Here is a 19,510-nt window from a genome sequence, read left to right on the forward strand (position 1 = left end):
TTGTTTATGTATCATCATCATCATCATCCCTTATTCCCCACTTCATCTATTTTTACTTTTTAGGGGTAACAAAGGCATTTATATTGGTGATATTGTTAGTTCTTGGATTGAAAGCCCTCCAATATTTGGGGGCCTTGTTCCATCATCACTCTGGTTAAACTGACTGTTTCAATGTTTAGAATAGATGATTGTATAGGGAGGTATATCCAATATCTCAATTGCTCCTCAGGACAATGATTCAAGCTCCATACTCATCCAGGAACAGTCACTGATATTTGCTGCAATAGCTAACAGAATGACTACAACACCAATAATCCACTGACCCTCCCCAAATATTGCATAGCAATGTATTACTTGTGATGGGAGCTACAATGGGATTCACAATGAACTGAGGAAGTGAAAATAGTCCTTTTCTGTCTATTGAAATTCTTGCTGAACTGTGGAAGTGGACAATCTCATCTCTTGAAGAATCACTTTATTTTCTTTTGAGTGCCACCACCAGCTATGTGACATACAAAATGTCTTTGTTTGCTATGACTGAAAAAAAATTGGAAAGATTATCTTCTAATCATTCAATTAGATAAAATTGCTACAAATTATTGGAGATTGAGAGTGCTAATTTGTTGGCAATTTTGAAAACCTTTTATATTGTTGAGCATGATTCTAAACCAGCTACTTAGGATTCTGCTCTTGAGGCAAGCTAACCAGGATAATAGCATCCCCACTGCTGGTTTATCTTCTCCCTGTGATTAAATTGTTCCTCAATTGTTCCACAATCCACCCATAGCTCTCGATGTTCCTATCACCTAACTTGTGTTATGGGTTCCTTCCACTTCTAGGCTGATAATAAAGTGACAGCAGAGCTGAGATTCTCTGCCTCTTCTCCATCTTCTCTTTCCACTCACTATTCCTGAGTTATTTGTTTTCTGTTCATTTAATGCTGTTACAATTATATTTGCTTTCATTATTTTTAATTGCTGAAAATATTGTGGAGCCACAAATTGTCGAATTGGCATAAATGAATACAGGTGTGATATCGAAAATACTCATCCCAGTATGTGGATTTGTGCAAAGAAGTCCTTAGTTACATAACTAACTTGCTATCTCATCACATGGAAGTTTTCCTCTGTTTTGCCTCTGTTTCAGCACGCTGGCAAAACAAAGTACCACGGAGACCATCCCATGACACAGGGCCACTGCCAGTGGCTGCCTATGAGTATCCATTTTGCCCGTGTGCAAAAATGGAGAGAAGATATTTTCAAAAGTTGGGTGTTATCTGACTCTTGATTCAAGAAAGTGGGGGAAAGTGGGAAGAAGATGAGAAAAGGATGTGAGATGCCTGGTGCTCCTGAATCCCTTCCACCCATGGGGAAACAGCTCTATAGCACTCAATCTGTGCCTCATCTCCGACACTAAAAACTTAGCCATCAGAGAAAGAAGGTTAGAAGCAGAGAAAAGGCATGTGAGCTCAACAAGCCGAGCAAGGCCTATGGAAAAGGAAGGGGGAGAACGAGAAGGCATCCTCTGCAGGTCCCTTTTGGGGGGAGGAAGGGAGAATGGTGGTAGAATCGGGGGGGGGGGGGGGGCTGGGCAAAGGGAGGGGAAAGAGGAGGTGGCAGGGTGGAGGAGAGTGGGCCCTATGCCCGAGGCAGGACCTGAGAGAGGGAGCCTGGCTCTACCCGCTGTGCCTGGAAAAGGGTAGGGAAAAGAGGGATTGAGTGGAAGGGAGGGAGGAGGAGTGATGGAGAGGCTTTCTGACAGTCCCCCCCACACACACACACACCCATAAAATGGTGTAGGTGAGGCAAAGGACTGCTCTCCTCCTCCTTGACATCGCTTCTACCCTTGACTCCCTCCAATAGCTGCGCTCTGCATTCCCTGCCCCTTTTTCCTCAGGAGGAAAGGCAGCTGGGCCTAGGCACCAAGTGGGAGCCCCAGCACAGCCCCACCACCACCAGCTGACTCTCCGCTTCTGCCACCTCCTTCATCTTCAAGCTGCAGCACTCTCTTGGGAAGCAGCTGTCTGGCACAGATGAGGCAAAGGGCTGCTCCCTTCATCGCCTCTGCCCTCAAACCCCTCAAGCAAGCCGCCAGGTCCTCCTGCCAAGACAAGGGTGCAGGGCCCGAGGAAAGGGTCCAAGGTGTCTCATCTGGCCCATGGGCTTTAGTTTGCCCATGTCTGCAGTAGACTGTTTCAACTCCCATCTCATAAGTGATATCTGCTGTGACAGTTAGAAGCAGAATTACTGCCATAAGTTTTACTTGCATCAGAGACCACTGGTCAGAGCATGTTGGAAACATCAGTCTGCTGCGCCCCAGGCCCTTTCCACACTGCCCCTATATCCCAGGATCTGACCCTGATTCTCTACTTATCCCATCTGGCAGTGGAGACTGACATAATCCAGTTTAAATCAGATAATCTGGGATCAGATCCTGGGATATAGGGCAGTGTAGAAGGGGCCCCAGTAAGCAGGAGAACAGATCTCTGTTGCACACAGCAGCTGCTACTCAGTAAATCCAGGCTACACATTCCCTACACTGTTGAATATGTAGGGCCCATGAATATGAATAATCATGAATGCATAATTCTAAATTTGCATTTGTAGTGTAGTGATAGATTCAAGCCGTAGTCAGCAACATAGTGAATTACTTTTTAAAGTTAAATTTCTAAGTTCTGCTTTTCCTGTAGGGTCATGGCTCCAATCCTTCCATTAAACATTTGCATCGTAATGGCAAGACAGACAGCAAGTTAGGTTTGTTTCATAAAACTGAATTTCTTGTGATATGTGTCAATCTGACTTCATTAATTGGCAGCTTGCATCCCTTCCGTCTTTCAGCTGTGTTCACCTTTTACCTAAATAACTCTTCTTGACTTTTGTTTGAAATTCGCTGATCTTTGGCAGTCTTCCTCCTCAATACCCTTTTTGCTGGGCTGAAGAGATTTTATCTCTTTAATGTTATCTCATAAAATAAGCTGCCTCTTCCTGTGAGGAGTTCTGAAGATAAATGTAGTTTAAACAAATACAGATAAATAGACTGACTGAGAATTTCTGGGTGAAGCACAGGGACACTTTCTATACCAGTGTAGTGAGATAAATTCTAGAAATCACTTGTCAGATGGATCAAAACTTTGTTGCCACTTTTAAGACCATTTCTATGGTATTGTTCATGTAATTCACTGGAAAGAAGCTTTGCTTACAACTAAAAAGTGGAGCTCTCTTTTTAAAAATTGAGTGCAGGCTAAATGTAACTAGGACTTTAATCACTGCAACTGAAATGTACACAAGTGGCTAGAATTTTACTACTCCTGCTAAAGCACCACAGAGAGATTGATATCCCTTAAATCACAACTGTGTATAGTTTGCACTCAAATGCACAGTGACGTGTCTGAGAAATAAATGAAAATATTTGGAAACCATTTCAGTCTTTTCAAGAGGTTCAGAAAGAATCACATTCATATCACTAAAGATACTTTCATACTAGTGCCTTTTAATACTGTGCCTGTATATCTTTGAAGAATCATAGATGGAAGTGATATTAAAACTGTATGATTCCATACAGAGCTTAATGTAGTCTTAATTTCTCCAGTCACACTACATACAATAATAATAATAAGTTTATTTGTATCCCGCCACCATCTCCCCCGGAGGGGACTCGGGGCAGCTCACAAGGGCATGGGATATGAAGTGAGATGGGCAAAGTTAAGAACTGAAGGCTAAGAGTACATCTTTACTGCAGAATTAATGCAGTTTGATATATTTTAACAGCCATGACTCAATGCTATGGAATCATGTCATTTGGTGAGGCACCAGCTGTCTTTGGCAGAGCAGGCTAAATCAACAGCTCCCAGGATTCCATAGCATCGAGCCATGATAGTTAAAGTGGTGTCAAACTGCATTAATTCTACAATGTAGATGCACCATGAATAGTACAACAAGACTTTTTAATGTGTTGATTCAGAAGGACACAATCTGACTTCCACTAATCGGAAAACATATATTTGACAGCACCATTAATCTGTAATATGTATTCAGTAAAAGTCTACTGTAGCATTAATTAGCAACTTCCTGTTTGCACATTTGCTCTTTTCCTAGCTTTCAGTTCTTAGATAATTACTAATGAATTGCTCTGTCATTTGTCAGTTTATTTGCTCCTTAGGAGGTGAGGGCACTACTGGTTCTTTCTTCCTTTATTTTATGAATGGTGTGGTTTCCCAGTAAAAGAAAGAAGAAATAATAATGATTTTCATCATTCAAGCCATCTTGAGCATGAACTAATTATAGGAGGAGAAATCCCATGAGTAAGTTTTCAATTAAAAGACACAGCCATCCTTCAAAACCTAATTAGTACTTTGTCTGTCTGCACTGGATGGTCTGGCATTGCAATTGCATTCTGGATCCCAAATCTATCACTACAAATCAAATATTTTAAGAGAAACACAGGAGAAAATGACAAAAAAAAACCACTGGAATAGAATACTGTCACAATGACATCAGCTGGATTCTCTTTGAAAGTCAATGCAGAATGGTGGCAACGTATTGAAAGGGAACAGTGTGGAAAAATTCAATGAAGCCAGCTCAAACCTAAAATCCCTTAGCTAAATGCTTAGCTAAATACTACCCTACCTCTATATAAAACTTTATCACTGCGGTGTGACCTATCTTTGTGACAAAAGAAAGTATTTCTAGATTGTTGTATGAATCCAGGGACTAAATAACTTGTTTTAAACAGTGAAAAAGACAGGATCTGGCCATAGAGGTAAGGATGTAATGTCCTACATATGATGGTTGATGGGAGGGGAGGAAACAGGGCTGAATCATTCTCTCCAGTGAAGGGCTTTTGTGAAATTTACACAGAAGAAACTTCAGGTGGCAATGCCTGGAGACCGTTCTACACAATACCGTTAGGTTTATACAGTATAGATGGAAAGAATATTTTAAAATATTTTGTATAAATGTGTTTCTTGAGTGATGAATGGAATCTTTGGACATTATCACACGAGAGCATCTATCCACTTTCAATCCAGTTGCTGCCTCCTACAAAATCCTGGGGTTTATAGTTTAGGGAAGCCCAGAACCTCTCTGGCTGAGCAGTTTAAAGGCTCCTCCCTCAACTTCCTCACCACTCGAATCCTTCCCCCTCGCCTTGCTTGCTTCCAAAACCCTATTTCCCTCCCAGCACTCAGGGGGTACTTTGATTGTGTTTTTTCCTGCAAGGCAGAAGAAGGTTGGTCTGGATGCTGGATGGCCTCTGGGGTTTCTGCTATTACTACTACTACTACTACTACTACTACTACTACTACTGCAAAGGCTGCATGGCCATCTGTTGGGTGTGCTTTGATTGTTTTTCCTACATGGCAGAAGAGGTTTGGACTGGATGGCCTCTGGGGTTTCTGCTATTACTACTACTACTACTACTACTACTACTACTACTAATACTACTGCAAAGGCTGCATGGCCATCTGTTGGGTGTGCTTTGATTGTTTTTCCTACATGGCAGAAGGGGGTTGGACTGGATAGTTCCTGGGGTCTTCCACTGAAATACTATTAAGTTTATGTTGGTTAAAATTGATCTTCATTTTAAATATTGCATTGTTCTTTCTTTTTCCTTTCCTTTCCTTTTTTTTTTGCACTGTTTGAATTAGTTCACACAAACACCCTCCAATCATTTGCCATGGCCCAGCCCATGCCTGAGATGATAGATAGATAGATAGATAGATAGATAGATAGATAGATAGATAGATACGCATTATCCAATATACAGAAAACAGAATACAGAATATATAATATATAATATAAACATTTCTTGGGGCTCCACAAGAAACTTTTCTTCAAAAAGTGCTCTTCAGCTGAAAAGGTTTGAGAACCACTTCTTTAGTATGATGAAGTCCCTGGACTGATGAGAGAATGTTTGCAGTTCCGTATTGTGAAGAATGTGCATGTGGACTGTGTGTTCAGACAATACTTTCTCTTGTAGGATACTCTATATTCTGCACAAAAAAATGTGATGCAAATGTTGCCCAGAATATGTGCCAAGCTGTGAAAATTAGCTTTTGACCATTCTAGTTTTTGAAAACTTTTTTGCAGATGGAACAAAATTTCAAAACATATTCATTGCTTCCTTTGTAAGTAGCAAAAAGTTACATCCCTCGGGCACCTTAAAGATTTGTCTTGTTCTTTATGCAACCCATCAAATTCAGGGGAGGTAGCAGAAATCTTGAATCAATGCTTTGAGCTCAGCAATTGATTGGATGATGCCAAATTGTATCTTATTCTTGTTATGATTCCTGTTGTTTATTTATATAATACCATCAAATGTACATGATATATATATAAGATAAAAGGCCAGCATATGCTGAGAATGTGGTTCACTCAAAAACAGAATAATGTTGAATTTAGATATCTAATCATTCTTTTTGCTATTCTTGCCTTATGATAAATATTCTCCCTTTTATTAAAAAGTTAGGGGAATAGTGGAAGAGGTGGATAAAATTACATTAATCCCTGAAATCCTCCTGATAAAACAGTCTGTCCCTAGTTTACAGATGGATGATATATAATAACTCAAAATTAATTACCTACCCTGAGTTTACAGAGTTCATCTGAGAATGCAGAAACATTGTTGTCTCAAATTAAGCCATTTTCATGAGCAATGCTAAAAATATATTTTAGTCTCCAAAGTATATTTTTAAAAATGTGTCACAGATGTGACAGAAGTACACTGGCATCATGTTAGTGGTGAACACAAGCGTAAGTCAACTTTCTGCACATGTTTGTCTCTTTTGGGTCAATGCATAACTTGGTATTCCCTCTCTTCTTCCTCACTGACCACCCTCCCCCAAGACTTTCCATAGTGCCATTGCAATGCCCCCCATAGCCATTCAATGCCAGATGGAGGGTGGGATGGGTTCAGAGAAGCATCAGGCTATGTCTCTATAGCCAGAGTTGTAATTATTGCACCATCTGATGATGGTGTAATTCCAGGGAATCCCAGTGAACCTCAGCAGAAAAGGCAATCAATTTGTATCTGGCTACAGCAATATGGGTCCAGAGGTCATTGAATGGCCACAGGCTGACATCTGGTTGGTTATTTCCAACAAGAGTAGAGCTATTTAATGAGCTGCTGAAATCTGACTTAATACATTTGTAAATTCTATTGTTTTGATTGCTCTACTCTTTATGTGTTTGTACCTTCAAGTCAACTTATAGCGACCCATGAATTTCATAGGATTTTCTGAGACACAGATGTAAAGATATGAGGAAATTGTATACAGACAAGATAGAGATAAGGTCAAAGAGTTTTTCTGTGCACATACATCCTCAAATCTAGATCCAAGATTCCAGTGTGGGTGGACGGTGTGATTTGATAAGCTGTAGTTGACAATTTGTAGACTCTTCCACAAACTCCTTTCATCCCGAAAATAACATGGAGGCTGCCAAATTTTAAGATGCATACTTGCCTTTTTCCAATGCTTGCTATCTAAGACATCTTCACACCTGGACATCTTCACCAAGAAACTCATGAACCCAATAAAGGTATTACTACAAGATGGAATTTTGGAAAGAAAACATTTTGGAAGAGATCTGATCTGGCATACATTAAGAGATAGCTTCTCATGAATGAATTTGTTTTAGGATAAAAATACAATCAGCTGTTAGAGTCTGATTATAATCTTAATAATAACAACTGCAATTATTATTTTACTACCCTGTCATTCAGAGTCCGAGACATATCAAAGTACCAAGAGGAATAGGGATATAAAATCCCTACTCCTTTCAGGACTTTGCCCCCACTCCAACTCCAAAACCGGGCTTTCCGTCCTGGTTCAACCAAAGATTGACCTCCAGGCCCCTACAGAGAACTCTATAGTCACCTCATTCTGAAGTGACTAGTGAGTTCTCCAGATGGTCCTACATGTCTAACAGGCCCCTCGGATAGGTTTTGGGGAGGAAATGGTAGACTGGGAAGGAGGGGGAGTGCCTTCCTGCTCCTCTGGTATTTTGTGTACCTGAAGAAGCAGAATGGCTATGGGGACTGACCCCCAGAACTGTAGAAGCAGTCCCCGGGGTGGAGGGGGAAACAGTCCCCACAGGGCCATCACCTGTAAAGATCCTTATCTTAAGGTCCAGATCTTTGCAATTTTTAAAACCTGGATTAAACCAAGCAAATTCAGTTTAGCCTGAAATGTCACCTTGTCCCCTCAGACTAATCAATTTTTTAGCTCAAGTTTTAGGGCTGTGTAGACTGTGAAGTCTATCAGTCATCACAGACTGGCAGCATTTTCACATGCTAGGCTTTCATTCAAATAGGCTTCTTCAGGAATAAAAAAAAACGTTGACTGCAATGCCATTTTGGTTTTTCTTTTAAATTCCATTCTAAACTGATGGCACCAAAAATATCATAAAACTATATCAGATTTTATGTATATCTATGTTTTAATTTTTTGGACCCAGGTATTTTTTTTAACCAGGAGTAAACCTGAATTTCCAGGTTTACTCCATATTACCCCATACCCAAAATGGGCAGTCATGTGAAAATTGCTCAAAAAAGATATTCAAACGTGAAAATTCTGGAGAAAGACAGCAGAAACCAGACCTGGAAATAAGTAGTTGGCATGATTGGTTAGTGCATTGTGATGCATTGTGTAGAAACAAAGACTAAGGACCTTTCTACACTGCCAAAAGTCTTGGGAATAACTGGGGTTTTTTAACTCAGTTCCTCCCGAGTTTTTGACCCCACCCCCAACCCAAACGCCGAGCTTTCCCTCAGGGGGTGGCTAGATACCATCCTGGGTTGACCCGGGAGGACATCCAGGCACCTCCACCCACCCATTTCCCCCTCAAAAACTTACCTAATGGGTCTGCCGGCAGCACAGGCCCCTCTGGAGAGTACTCCTGATGTATGAAAATGATGCCTCAGGAGGTGGAGTGCGGGGAGGAGGGAAATCTTTTGTATGTCTCAGCTAAACAGGTTATGCATCTTGGAATATGGGCAGTGTAGAAGGGCCCTAAGACTTTGTGCATTTGCTCTAAGGAAATTGTACTGATACACATAGTTCCAGCACATTACACACTATAAAGCAATGCTCTTAAATAGATTAAGAGACAGCAGTCCTTTTCTACTACAGAATTGTAACTCTACATTCTGCCTTATTTCATATATCATATGAAATCCTGGTATTTCTAGCTTGTCAAGGCACTTGAGCTCTGAGTCTGAATTCTTAATATTTATTTATTTATTTATTTACAGCATTTATATTCCGCCCTTCTTACCCCGAAGGGGACTCAGGGTGGATCACATTACACATATAGGCAAACATTCAATGCCTTTTAACATAGAACAGACAGACAAACATAGGCTCCCAGCGGGCCTCGAACTCATGATCTCCTGGTCAGAGTGATTCATTGCAGTGATTCATTGCAGCTGCTCTCCAGCCTGCGCCACAGCCCAAGCCCACTCCTAAACTAAATACACTAAACTAAATACACTCCTAAACTAGAAATCATAGATTTCCATAGAATGTTTCCATGGCAGTTAAAGTACAATCATAGTACTAGGATTGTGCAGTGTGAAAGGCTGACTGTGACTGTCTCAGTGTCACTCCATGAGTTTCATGACACAATTTTACCTTAGCTTTCTTAAGTCCTGAAAGGCAAATGACAGCATGCTGCAGTATTAACTTCTTTCCATAATAAAAAACAGATAATACAGGTCGAGTGCATGTTGCCTAGAGTTCACAAAATATTCCATCATCCAAATTTGTCCACATGGGTGGTTGAGATAGCTAGTTACATTTTTGCTTTCTGATGATTCAGTGTATGCAAACTTTGTTTTATGCACAGTGTTATTAAAAATAGTGCACATAAAATTACCTTCAGGCTATGTGTATAAGGTATCTATAAAACATAAATGAATTTCAAGTTTAGACTTGAGTCCCATCTTCAAGATATATTGTTATGTACTTCTATGCAAATACAAGTATTTCAGAATCTGAAAAAAATCCAAAAAATCCAAAACACTTCTGATTTCAAGCATTTTGAATAAGCTTTGAGTCTCCTTGTGGAGAAAAAAGTGGTTTAAACATTATTATTATTTCCTTTTATTTCAGCAGTCACGAATGAAAAGAAAAAATCAATATACAGTACAAGAGTTATATTACCCAAAAGGGAAAAATACATGTTAGGCTAAATTATACTGAGACAGCTTGCAAAAACTTGTGTATCTTCAACATTTGCCTACAGATAAACATTCTTGGAATCCATCTAACCCTAGGAAGTGCACCACACAGGTTTAACTGATCTTCTCGGAGTAACTACAAAATGCATCACACTAAGCAGTTCTAGTGCTGGTTTGAAAACCTTATATGGTTTGGGTCCAGGTTCCCTATAGGATTGGCTTCTCTCATACAATCCACCCTGAACACTTACTTAGATTGTCTGGAGGATGTTTAGTGTTTACTCAATCCTGCCAATATCTGACTGGAGACTGTCACTCAGAAAGCCTTTTCACCAGCTGCCCCAACACTGTGGAATGACCTGCCGGAAGAGCTCTGTCAGCTGAATCAGTTATGGGAATTTAAGGTCCATCTTTTCTGGAAGGCCTACCAAGTCAGTGTTAACAATTAATTTTAACCAAAATATATCTATATGTAGTGTTCTGTTTTATTCTGTTGTACCCCAGCTCAAACTGTGAGGAGAGATGGGTAACAAATTGTTGTTGTTGTTGTGGTGATGGTTGTTTTTGTTGTATTCCACTTCAGCTTCAACTGCCTTCAGTTTTTCCTATGGAATTCAAAGATATGTAGTTTAGGGAAAGGCTCTTAGACTGGATCTACACTGCCCTATATCCCAGGATCTGATCTTAGATTACACTGTATAGCATGTTTTTTGTTCCTGGGTTATAGATGTCATTTCCTAATTGGTTATATTGTATAAATATGGAAAAACTGCAAAAACTTTGAGTTTTCCCGGACATCCTGCAGCACATTTTGTTATAATTTTTCAACAAATATCTCATCAAGTCTCAACAAATTCATCAGAGGCAGCCACAAAAACCAGGTTTCTGGAGTATAACAACTAGGCTTGCTCAAATAATTCGTTTTCCCCGTTAACTGTTATTAATTCGTTATTTTCGTTTGTTTTGAAGCAATTTTGAAGCATTGGTTGTCCACACGTCTGATATCGCGGTTTTGAATCGCGAGAGGCCGTTTTTCGTTATGTCGTCGTTTTCTTCGTTAGGAAAAAAAAGCTTTTGCAAATCACCCAAACCATTCAGGCCCTTTCCTTTTGCCCCTCAGCAAAAGGGGCGTCACGGGCTCAGCCAATGGGAGGGGGCGAGGGGGAAGGAGGCCGAGGAGGAGGAGGAGGAAGACAGAGGGGGGAAATGGCCGCCGCCGCCGCCTCGCCTCAGCTCAGGCCTGGTGTCTCTCTGAGGCGGGAAGGCGGCGGATGGAGCCGAGACCGAGAGAGACAGAGAGGGGCCCGGCGGTGAGGTTTTGACGTCTGTGCGAAGCTAGGCAAGTGGGGTTTATATATCTGTGGAAGGTCCAGGGTGGGAGAAAGAACTCTTGTCTGTGGGAGGCAAGTGTGAATGTTGCAATTGGTCACCTTGATTAGCATTGAATAGCCTTGCAGCTTCAAAGCCTGGCTGCTTCCTACCTGGGGGAATCCTTTGTTGGGAGGTATTAGCTGGCCCTGATTGTTTCCTGTCTGGAATTCCCATTTTCTGGGTGTTGTTCTTTTACTGTCCTGATTTTAGCTTTTCTGTAGCTAAAAATGCATATAAAATTGATTCTATAGGGAGGATAAATGATTGGATTTCAACTCCTACAGCTTGGCTTTCTCTGCCAATAATGGTACCCATCTTGGATATTGTAAGGGATTTATTATTATTATTATTATTATTATTATTATTATTATTATTATTATTAGACCTTGCTCCCAGGAAGGTGCCTTCGCTGTGGCTCCCAACTTATCTATCTATCTACCTTTCCACATATTCTCCACATTGTGTGTATGTGTATGTATATTATATATACATGAGCCCCGATGGCGAAGTGTGTTAAAGCACTGAGCTGCTGAACTTGCAGACCGAAAGGTCCCAGGTTCAAATCCCGGGAGCAGAGTGAGTGCCCGCTGTTAGCTCCAGCTTCTGCCAACCTAGCAGCTTGAAAACATGCCAATGTGAGTAGATCAATAGGTACCGCTCTGGCGGGAAGGTAATGGCACTCCATGTAGTCATGCCGGCCACATGACCTTGGAGGTGTCTATGGACAACACTGGCTCTTGGGCTTAGAAATGGAGATGAGCACCAACCCCCAGATTTTGGTGAGCTATCAGTGTTAAATGTGTTCTACCACTGTACCAAGTTTGAAGAAGATCACTCAAAAAATGAGGGTGGGAGAGTCCTGTAAAGTCCTCTCCCTCTGTGCTGTTTTTGGGAATTGCGCATGCGCGTCCGCCATTAACGAATTAATTTAGAAAATAACGAATTTTCGTTAATTTCGAATTTTTTGGGGGGCAAAATTCGGAAATACCATCAGAAACGAAAAGCTGCCCCCCTCTAGTTTTGAAACGAGTTTAGAATCAAATTTTTCGTGGATCGATCAAGCCTAATAACAACTACTTTCAAAGTAAATACCACACAGTTAAACAGGAAATAACACTTTCAAACCAGGAACAGGCCCCTTTTACACTGCCATATAATCCAGATTAACAAATTGGATAATCCACATTATCTACTTTGAACTGGATTATATAAATCTGCACTGCAATACAATACAATTCAAAGCAAATAATATGTATTTTATTTGGCGGTGCAGAAGTGGCCATAGTGTTATCTGCTTATCCTAGATTATCTGGCAGTGTAGACTCATATTATTCAGTTCAAAACAGATAAATTGGGATCAGATCCTAGGATATAGGGCACTGTAGACCAGCCTTAGATTCCATGTTCAAAGAGCTCTAGTGTTTCACCAAACCATAAATCCCAGGAACCTATAGCAAGGAATTATAATTGTGTAGTGTGAATGACTTCAGCGAGGGCCTGTCCTTTCAAATTCAAAGTCTGAATCAGTGCACAGAACAGAACATGATAATAAGACAGAATGTGATAATCTCAGGTCCTTTTCATGTAACTTCTCAGTTTATAACTCTTTGCCTTTAAAAACAGGAAAGAATACAGTGGACCTTTGGAACACTGAACATGAATGCATTTTCCTCTAGTCCATACTCATTCAAATATTAAGTGTTGTGTTAAAAGAAATAAGTTCTGAGCAGCTAAGAGAGAAGGCTGTGGGATTTATAGAAAGATCAGTTTGTAAAAGGACCCCTTTGCCTTCATATATATCCTTTTTTATGTGGTTTTTAAAAAGCCAAACAACCATTAGGTCGATGTGTCCCCATAGTAAGCAAGTTCTTCATGCTCTAGTTTGTCTTAGTATATTGTTTTCGTTAGCATTATTATAAACAGATGTAGTCTGAGCATAGTTCTTTGAAGCTGTGGTTGTAACATCTGATGTTCCAATAACCTGGGGAGGCTGAAAGGAGGAGAATAATAAAAAATTATTTCATATGCCAAAAGTCATTTCAGCCCTCTCTCCCTCTTCCTTCCCCAATAGGGTTGACAAAAATCCAGACAACAAGAAACTCATTATGGAAAAAAAATTGCAACTCTATTTTCTTCCTTTTGGTTTTGCAGTTTGCTGTGTTCAGTTTTTCTTAAGAGTATATTAAGTATGACCACACTGCAGCAGTTTGTACAGAATTTCTTCCCATGATAGTATACAGCAGTGGTTCTCAACCTTCCTAATGCTGAGACCCCTTAATACAGTTCCTCATGTTGTGGTGACCCCCCCCCCCCAACCATAAAAAATTTTTTGCTACTTCATAACTGTAATTTTGCTACTGTTATGAATCGTAATATAAATATCTGATTAGTAGGATGTATTTTCATTCACTGGACCAAATTTGGCACAAATACCCGATATGCCCAAATTTGAATACTGGTAAGGTTTGGGGGGTGGGGTTGATTTTGTCATTTGGGAGTTGTAATAGCTGGGATTTATAGTTAACCTACAATCGAAAAGCATTCTGACCTCCACCAACTATTGAATTGAACCAAACTTGGCACACAGAACTCCCATGACCAGGAGAAAATACTGGAAGAGATTGGTGGGTGTTGACCTTGAGTTTTGGAGTTGTAGTTCACGTACATCCAGAAAAAGCTGTGGACTCAAACAATGATGGATCTGGACCAAACTTGGCACAATTACTCAAGATGCCCAAATGTGAACACTGGTGGAGCTTGGGGAAAATAGACTTTGACATTATATGTGTATACAGATTTTAAAAGCACTTGGAAAGTATTACTTTTTTGGAATACAATTCCTAGAATCTTTCAGTTGTCATAGCAAGTGGCCATGATCTCTGGGCAATTCTTGGAGCAGTAATACAAAGTAGTAACTTTTCCAATCTTTACTATTTTAAGGCAGACCTAGTTTCAGCACATAGCATTCTTGCTGAACAACTTGATATTGACATTGACTTTTGGTGGCACTATCGCAAGGTTTTGTTAGCAAGATTTCTTCAATGAAAGTTTGCCATTGACTTCTTTGAGATGGAAGCCTCTACTACACTGCCATATAATCCTGATAATCAAAACAGATAATCTACACTATCTGCTTTGAACTGGATTATATGAGTCTACACTGCCATATAGTAATCTGGCTTTTATATGGCAGTGTAGAAGGGGCCTGAGGCTGGATCTGCACTATAATCCAGTATCTGATCCCAGATTATCTTCTTTAAACTGATTTATATGGTAGTGTAGACTCATCCTGAGAGATTGTGACTCAAGGTCACCCAGTGGAGTTCAATGGCTGAGCATGGATTTGACTTCAGCAAGGAGTCCTTACCCAACACTCATGCTGGAACTTAGTATAATTAGAAGATTTATTGAGGCCCAAAGTCCCAGAGGTCCACATTAAAGGATTCTGCTTGACTTGCTGATCGGTCTGATTGAGTTCCAACACATGTGGAGCCCTGAAATCTCAGTCATCCCATTTTTTCAGTTGTTTTAAAATCTATTGTCGAAGGCTTTCATGACCAGAATCTCTGGGGTGTTGTGTGGTTTCCGGGCTGTATGGCTGTGTTCTAGCAACATTTTCTCATGACTTTTCACTTGCATCTGTGGCTGACATCTTCTCATGATGGTATACTGAAAGGTTATAAAACATGGTTCCATGAGGCACAAAAGAAACTAAGAGATCTTCACAGTATTTGAATACACCTTTAGAACTGATGGAGAGGTGTTTGTGTATGTGGAGGGGTGGTGTGCTGTCTACTTCACTGTTCCTAGGGAAGGATCCAGACTCCCAGCTTCCCATGAACATCCAGTCCCAGAACACCATCTGTTTAGTGATTAAAACAGGAATGCTCAGCTAGCTGGCGCTTATGGTTCTTCTGACATCAATTAAATAAGACTTAGTTGTAAGACTATTTTGTAACCTGAAGGAAGGTGTACAAAAAAATCACCCTTTTACTACTGTAATATTGCTTGCTTTCCTTAAAAGTTTTCCTCTTTTCCACACCATCTTTATGTGCCTTCACTTGGTGTGCACATAAGTATGCATATAGGACTCTCATCTCCCATGGGCAAGGAAGAAAAGTCTGCAGAATCAGAGGATGGAATAGTACAAGTGAAACCCTACAGTGGCTTCCACTACATTGTTAAGCCAAGTGGGATGAATGGTAGTAGCAATGGACAGAGTCCAGGATGCTCTCTCCTATTCAAGAACGGAAGAATGTGAGAAGGAGGGGGCACATAGTGGATAGAAAGTGCCTCAAGTAGAACACATAGTGGATTGAAAATGCTGATTCATAAAGCAAAGTTTAAATGTGAATCCTTATTGCTTCTGTCTGCCTTCTTTTGATTATTTATTTATTTATTTATTTATTTAGTTCTATCACACCTTTTCCCCATGGATGGGATTCAAAGTGGCATACAACATATAAAATTCATACAAATACATTGATGGCCCTAAGGTGACCCTATCATGGACTTCTCTAAGACTGCGAGTATGTGACTAGCCAAGAATCACCCGGTGGGTTTCTATGACTAAGTGGTGATTCACATCGTGGTCTCCAGAGTCATAGTCCATTGCCCATAGCCCAAACCACTACATCACACTGTGCACTTTAAACTGGTAATAAAATTCTTTATTATTCACATAAAAGGATGCATTTGCCTATGATAGATGCACAATAGCCCTTCAAGTTGGATGTGAAAATATCAGCTCAGAACTGGAGAAGAATTTTGAGAAGGTGCAAGTTAATATTAACAAGAGAGCTAAATGTCAAATCATTCAAATTTTGAAGACACTAGCCTTTAAGAATTTTAATGAATGGGGCAACCTGAAAGAAGTGACAGTAGGGAAAAGATGTTAATTGAAATTAAAATAACACACAAAGTTCAACTTCAGAACAAAAGTATCTCTTGTGCCTAGTACAGTGGAAAAAAGGAAACCTCTGACTTCAAAGCTCTCTATAATTTACGAGTCGAAGCTGACCGTTTACTGTTCCACTTAATCTCTCAGCCCTTTTTCATTAAGACCCAGACTTGGCACAAAGCAGTCATTTGTGGCATTGCCTATGAACTAATGAAATTTGTTATCACTATTTTACTCTTTGGAAAAGAAAAGAAAATGAAAAGCCTTTGGGGTAAAATAAAATTTAAAAACCAGCTTTTAAGCTCAAGCCTTTTCTGCCAGAAAACATGAAATAATATTGCTGAGTAACCAAGGTGACATGTTTGGTTTCAGTATAATGAAAGGTAGTAGTTCCCTTCTTCGAAAATGGAACATCAACACACAAGAAGGCTCCCCCTTAAAGCAAGTCTTCATAAATAACCATGGAGCCCCCAGATGGCGTAGTGGACTAAGTGACTTGAAGGTTGGGTTGCTGACCTGAAAGCTGCCAGGTTCGAATCCCACCTGGGGAGAGTGTGGATGAGCTCCCTCTATCAGCTCCAGCTCCATGCGGGGACATGAGAGAAGCCTCCCACAAGGATGGTCAAAACATCAAAACATCCGGGCGTCCCCTGGGCAACGTCCTTGCAGACGGCCAATTCTCTCACTCCAGAAGCAACTCCGGTTGCTCCTGACACGGAAAATAAATAAATAAATAAATAACCATTATTTTGTCATCCTTTCAAATGTTGAGCAAGCATCTGGAACTTAAATCAAGGGCCCCATCTACACTTATCATTTAATGCAGTTTGAAGCTAGACAACAAAAGCACATGAAGTAATGCCCTTAATTGCATCGATGCTCCATAGTTTGTGTAATCACCATCCAGGCCTCAAACATGTTCTAGGATTTCCTATCTGCACAGGTAAACCACTTTCTTCAATATGATGTCGAGCACACAAGCCCCCGCACTCACATTGCTTTGACACACAGCTGATTTCTGCCAGGAGTTCCACAGGCTCACAGGAACCCAGAATTTCCCTTCCAGATAGGCTTCAGTCACACGGAAACATTGTATCTTCCCTTCAGAATTGCTACAGCAGTTGAAAACCGCAGACAGCCTCTATTGTCAAAGGCTCTATTGTCCTTTGTTACATATTAACCCAGAGTAATAAATTGTATCTGCTGCTGGCTTTCACTTCCCTGCCTGCAAAAAAGAGCTCCTTTTTCAGACTGTTTCCACGAACCAAAAATTAATGATAAAACCCCTTTCAGAGCCGCAGATCTCAGCCGGCTTGGCCGAGGCGATCCAGAACCGCCTCGGGAACAGAGAAATGCAGTTCTTTCAACCATGGATACGGAAACCCACCGGGTCACCGTATCCACAACTCAACGGATTCACTCCAAACCTATTCCATTTCACTTCGGAACATGTTCTAAACTAAACTGCTATCTCACTTTTTGCCATAGTGGCCCTCATTTGCCTTCTGACCAATGTATTGGCTCCCTTTCATGAATGAGTTTGTCTTTTTATGAATGAGCACGGGCAATGAGATCTAAAATGATCCTTTGCACCTTCCTATGAACTCTTTAGGTATCAGGGACCCCTTTTCCCCTTTCCCTGCATGAATCCCATGTATCCCTTGCTCCATCTCCCAATTCTAGGGGAACCCACAAAAGCCCTCAGAAAACCTCTGGAATTCCTCTCTCCCCCCCCCCCCCATGAGAAACACAAAGGAGACTGAAGCTCTTTGAACGCCTCATGGGACTACCTGTGTCTGTTTGCCAACACATGGGGATGCCAGGAGTGTTTCTCCCCCATTGGGAATCCCACATATGTCTCCTATCAATTTTATTTTTATTTTATTTTTATTTTATTTTTATTATTATACTTTATGATATCTTGCCCCTTATAAAAGAAGCACTGTGACCCTGATGTGAACTTTTGACCAGCACACCATCCTGACCTGAGCACCAATAGGATGCCTCAGGCCATATACTACAAGTATGCATTACCATGATCACCCTCTGGAAATAAAACAATGGGCTTCTTCTCAAACCTTGAACGGCAATGCCAGGCCTTTGGACATTCCAATCATTCACCTAAATAGCCTACCTCCTCTGCCAGGAGGCAAGGGTAAGCTGCAGCTGTCAAGACAAAACCATCTCCCTTCCTTGGACTCTGAATCATTTTAATCCCATCAAGATTTCTGATGCTGCTGCTCTTTTGACAATAGAACTGACATTTATGTGTCAGACTCCCATCCAAGGGAGTGAGACGCGGTATCCCAGGAAGTCTACTTCTTTCAAATCGAAGGCACATTTTTCTAACTTGGCATATAGTCCATGATCCCGCAAACGTTGTAGCACCATTCTGACGTGCTGGTCATGCTCTGTTTGTGACTTTGAGTACACCAAAAAAATCGTCCAAATATATAACCAAAAAGCGGTCCAGATAATCTTGGAAGGTATCGTTGACAAAATGTTGGAATGTTGCAAAACCAAAGCTTGCATGCATACACAAACAACTAAAGGCAGACACAAATTCTTGTTTATTTACTAACACATGCAGTTGAACTGAATAGATTACCTCATTTTAATCATGTGTAAAATGTCAGAAGGACATTTATTTAAGGAAACATTCTGTAGTGCTGCAGTGGGGTATTTCTGATAACATTTTTTAAAAGGCCGGGTAGCTCTAGCATATATCTCACACTTATTGGGATGGCTCTATATTGCCCAATATCCCAAAATCTGATCCCAGATTATCTTCTTATCCCAGGTTATGTGGTAGTGTAGACTCATATAATCCAGTTCAAAACAGCCTTAGGCTACATCCATGAATGAATGCACATGCATACTTCCCTCAGTTTGACAGGGTTTTTACTGGTCATTTGGAAGAACTCATATCACTTCCTCAGACAGTTCCAAGCAATGCCAGATTACTGGCTATCGTAGAATGCCCTTTTCTTTTAAGAGAGATTAGAATTAAGCAATTATGAATAATTAAGCTATCAATTAACAGAAATGTTCTAATAGAAATGG

This window comes from Anolis carolinensis, chromosome 2, assembly GCF_035594765.1.
Source record: "Anolis carolinensis isolate JA03-04 chromosome 2, rAnoCar3.1.pri, whole genome shotgun sequence".
In the NCBI taxonomy this organism is placed as follows: Eukaryota; Metazoa; Chordata; class Lepidosauria; order Squamata; family Dactyloidae; genus Anolis; species Anolis carolinensis.